This window comes from Microtus pennsylvanicus, chromosome 2 (assembly GCF_037038515.1).
Source record: "Microtus pennsylvanicus isolate mMicPen1 chromosome 2, mMicPen1.hap1, whole genome shotgun sequence".
In the NCBI taxonomy this organism is placed as follows: Eukaryota; Metazoa; Chordata; class Mammalia; order Rodentia; family Cricetidae; genus Microtus; species Microtus pennsylvanicus.
Window position 1 is genome coordinate 107,402,418 of NC_134580.1, and position 5,254 is coordinate 107,407,671.

The 5,254-nt window shown below is 37.2% G+C and overlaps 1 pseudogene; it reads left to right on the plus strand.

Moving 5' to 3' along the window:
* The first annotated feature begins 2,364 nt into the window (after positions 1 to 2,364).
* On the plus strand, positions 2,365 to 3,327 carry LOC142845058 (olfactory receptor 4F3/4F16/4F29-like; annotated as a pseudogene).
* The last annotated feature ends 1,927 nt before the right edge of the window (positions 3,328 to 5,254 follow it).

Sequence of the window (5,254 nt, forward strand, 5' to 3'; positions counted from 1 at the left end):
CTATTACAAACAATGCTGCTATGAACATAGTAGAGCATACACTTTTGTTGTATGATAAGGCCTCTCTTAGATATATTCCGAAGAGTGGTATTGCTGGGTCCAGGGGTAGGTTGATCCCGAATTTCCTGAGAAACCGCCACACTGCTTTTCAAAGTGGTTGCACAAGTTTGCATTCCCACCAGCAATGGATGAGTGTACCACTTTCTCCACAACCTCTCCAGCAAAGGCTATCATTGGTGTTTTTTATTTTAGCCATTCTGACAGGTGTAAGATGGTATCTTAAAGTTGTCTTGATTTGCATTTCCCTGATCACTAAGGAAGTAGAACATGACCTTAAGTGTCTTTTGGCCATTTGAACTTCTTCTGTTGAGAATTCTCTGTTCAACTCAGTGCCCCATTTTATAATTGTGTTGATTAGATTTTTACGGTCTAGTTTCTGGAGTTCTTTATATATTTTGGAGATCAGACCTTTGTCAGTTGCGGGGTTGGTGAAGATCTTCTCCCAGTCAGTGGGTTGCCTTTGTGTCTTAGTGACAGTGTCCTTTGCTTTACAGAAACTTCTCAGTCTCAGGAGGTCCCATTTATTCAATGAGGCCCTTAATGTCAGTGCTGCTGGGGTTATACGTAGGAAGTGGTCTCCTATGCCCATGTGTTGTAGAGTACTTCCCACTTTCTCTTCTATCAGGTTCAGTGTGTTCGGACTGATATTGAGGTCTTTAATCCATTTAGACTTGAGTTTTGTGCATGGTGATAGATATGGATCTAGTTTCATTCTTGTACAGGTTGACATCCAGTTTTGCCAGCACAATTTGTTGAAGATGCTCTCTTTTTTCCATTGTATACTTTTAGCTCCTTTATTGAAAATCAGGTGTTCATATGTTTGTGGGTTAATGTCAGGGTCTTCTATTTGATTCCATTGGTCTACTTCTCTGTTTTTATGCCAATACCAAGCTGTTTTTAATACTGTAGCTCTGTAATAGAGTTTGAAGTCAGGGATGGTAATGCCTCCAGAAGTTCCTTTATTGTATAAGATTGTTTTGGCTATCCTGGTTCTTTTTATTTTTCCATATAAAGTTGATTATTGTCTTCTCCAGCTCTGTGAAGAATTTTGATGGGAGTTTGATGGGGATTGCTTTTGGTAGAATTTCCATTTTTACTATGTTGATCCTCCCAATCCAAGAGCAGGGGAGATCCTTACATTTTCTGGTGTCCACTCAATTTCTTTCTTCAAAGACTTAAAGTTCTTGTCATATAGATCTTTCATTTCCTTGGTCAGAGTTACCCCAAGATATTTTATGTTATTTGTGGCTATTGTGAAAGATGATGCTTCTCTGATTTCCCTCTCTGTTTCCTTATCCTTAGTGTATAGGAAGGCCACTGATTTTTTGGAGTTGATCTTGTATCCTGCCACATTACTAAAGGTGTTTATCAGCTGTAGGAGTTCTTTGGTAGAGTTTTTGGGGTCGCTTATGTATACTATCATATCATCTGCAAATAACGAAAGCTTAACTTCTTCCTTTCCAATACGAATCCCCTTGATCCCCTTATGTTGTCTTATTGCTATTGCTAGAACTTCAAGTCCTATATTGAAGAGGTATGGAGAGAGTGGAGAATTTCTATATTGTATGGTACTTCTCGTTTAATCATTTGCATCTTTTGTGTTCTTTTTTCTACCTTATTTGTCACCACACTTCTCTTTTTGTATTATACTATTACGTATAAAACCAATATAAGGATAAAATTTGTTAGACAAGCACACCTATACTGTGCTGCAAATCTAGTCTCTAGTTTTTGAAAACTTCCCATACTTTTTCCTTTATGGATGTGTTAATTTAAATTGTCATCAACAGTTTATAAAAATATTCTCTTTATAAACATTCATTTAAAAATTACATGTATGTGTCTTTGTTATTAATTTTATGATTCATGCTTGAGAAAATCTCATGAAACTAAGAGGTGTCATTAGATTCCCTGGAGCTAGAACTATAGACTATTGTAAGCTACTTGGTATGGATGCTAAGAAAAGAGCAGGGGTCTTTTGAAAGAGTAGCAACTGCTCTTAATGAATGAGACAGTTCACCTGGCCCTAGTATCCTCATTTAAAGCCCACCAAACCTTACTGTCTTTGAGTTTTTGATGAAAACTTTTGTTACAGGAGTTAAATCCTATTTCCAACTAATTTATAAATTTCAGATTATTGGTTGTGTATAGAACTTACTTGTCTCACACTACTCACTTTAAAGTTAGTTTCAATGTTGCAATAAAATAGATTTTCATTACTAGGAGATTCTTCTATTCTATTTATAAAATTATAATTTATAGTTTCTCACATTTCTTCCTTCAGGTAGCACTGCCAACAGAGCAATGGAAGGAAAGAATCAGTCTGTGGCGTCAGAGTTTGTGTTCCTGGGACTCACCAACTCTTGGGACATCCAATTATTCTTTTTTGAATTCTCTTCCATGTTTTATGTAGCAAGTATGACAGGAAACTCCCTCATTGTGTTCACTGTCGCATCTGACGCTCACTTACATTCTCCTATGTACTTTCTGTTGGCTAACCTCTCCTTCATTGACTTGGGTGTTTCTTCTGTTGTGTCCCCCTAGATGATTTTTGATCTGTTGAGAAAGCATAAAGTCATCACTTTTAGAGGATGCATCACCCAAATATTCTTCATTCACTTTGTTAGTGGTATAGAAATGGTTTTACTCATAGCCATGGCTTTTGACAGATACGTGGCCATATGTAAACCTCTCCATTATCTGACCATTATGAGTTCAAAGATGTGCATCTTGTTTTCAGTGTCCTGTTGGGTGGTTGGATTTATGCATTCTCTCATTCAATTGGCTTTTGTAGTAAACTTACCATTTTGTGGACCAAATGTTTTGGACAGCTTCTATTGTGACTTTCCTGGGTTCATCAAACTTGCCTGTGTAGATACATACAGACTGAAATTACTGGTCTCTGTCAACACTGGATTCATGTCTGTAGGTTTCTTCTTCATACTGATCATTTCCTATATTGTCATCATATTTACTGTTCAGAAACATTCTTCAAGTGGCTCCTCTAAGGCCCTGTCTACACTTTCAGCTCATGTGACTGTGGTGGTCTTATTCTTTGGCCCTGTGATGTTCATCTACACATGGCCTTCTTCTTTCACACACTTGGATAAGTTTCTGTCCATATTTGATGCAGTTGTCACTCCCTTTCTGAACTCTGTGATCTATACATTCAGGAATCAAGAAATGAAAATGGCAATGATGAGAGTATTTAAACAGATAGTGGTTTATAGACAAATAATTAAACACGTGCACACTGATCATTCTTAACTGAGTACAAATGTTCATTGTTAATATCTGAGAAAAATATTTCCTTGCAAATTTGGTCTGTTTATTCATATAAATTAACCATGGGGGTTTGGAGGACTATAGACAGAGAGGAGACAGTAGTAGTAAGGTCCAGGGGGAGAGGATCTCTTTTTGGATGGAGTAATGGTAGAAGTATAAAGCGACTGGTGGCTGCTCCCTGCTTCTCTGGTCTTTCATATTCTAACCTGATAACTGACTCCTGATTATTTTATTTAAAGATATTAATTAGATTAATGCTTTGGAGGAGGGCAGGCTGCAATTGGGATTTATTGCATGAGAAAAAATAAATAAAAGAAGAAAAATGTTTAAAATTCTCAACATCTTTAGCAACTAGGGAACTACAAATTAGAACTAATGGGATTCTATCTCGCTCCGATTCTAATATCTAACAAAATTGATTTCAAACTAAAATCAATCAGAAGAGATGGAGAAGGACACTTTATACTCATAACAGGAACAATTCATCAATATGGCGTCTCAATCCTGAAAATCTATGCCCCTAATACAAGAGCACCCATACATGTAAAAGAAACATTACTAAAATTTAATCACACATCAAATCCCACACATTAATAGTAGCAGATTTCAACACTCCTCTACCACCAATGGACAGGTCAACCAAACAGAAACTTAACAGAGAAATAAGAGAACTAGCAGATGTAATGAATTAAATGGACATAACTGACATCTATAGAACATTCCACCCAAACAGGAAAGAATATACCTTCTTCTCAGCACCTCATGGAACCTTCTCTAAAATTGATCAAATATGGTAACAAAGCAAAATCACAGATAAAAAAATTGGAGTAACCCACTGTGTTGAAATAGGAGTGGCAGGCTGTGTCCCCAGCACCCGGCTGCCCCCACTGCTAGCTTTACCCGAAATAACTACAGGGAAACTGTATTCTTTTAAACACCGCTTGGCCCATTATATATCTGCCTGGAGTGGGAGAACCATGGCGACTCTCTGACTCAGCTTCTTTCTCCCAGCCTTCCATTCTGTTTACTCCACCCACCTAAGGGTGGGCCTATCAAATGGGCCTGGCAGTTTCTTTATTGCTTAACCAATGAAATCAACAGATTGATATATGACACTCCCACATCACTTCCCCTTTTTCTGTTTAAACAAAAAAAGGAAGGCTTTAACTTTAACATAGTAAAATTACATATAACAAAACAGTTATCAGGCAAGAATCACAGTTACAATATTTATATCTATTTTATCTTTTATCATAACAATGGAAAACTATAACTCCCTATCCATTCTTCAACTCCATCAAAGACTCCAGAAGGATATAATATTACCTAAGTAAACAAGAACTAAGAAACTTTAAATGGTAGAAATGACAAAGACATCTCGCTGCCTGGACAGTCACCCAAAGTTCTTTTGTACCGTTGGGGCATCCATCTTCAGCCTTCAGGCCCATAGTATCCAGCAGACATTTTCATCAAGCAGGAAATTCCAAATACAGTTTAATCACTTTATGCTGTATCCTGCAGAATGTCTCGCAGACTCTTTCATGAATCAGGAACCACAAAAGATCATCTCATCTTTAGGCAAGTTCATCAGTCCTCTCTGTGGGTTCTTTGTGTCCAGTTTATGCATCAGTCCAGGCAAGAGCAGTTTTTTGCCCAAATGGCTATCAAGCTCCGTAACGAGCCTCTTCAATGTCCATCTTCCTCTTGAAGTAGATTGGTGCCGCCAGGAGCAGACATGTCTCATTGTTATGAAAAGTCCTAAGTTATTAAAATATTTTAAATGCCATATTCTGTAGCCTCTGAGTGATATGAAGAATGCTTATCTGAAATATATCTCTATATATCTAGAAAATCTAACTAACATGACTACAAACTTGACTATTATTTATGACTATCCATCAACAACCTA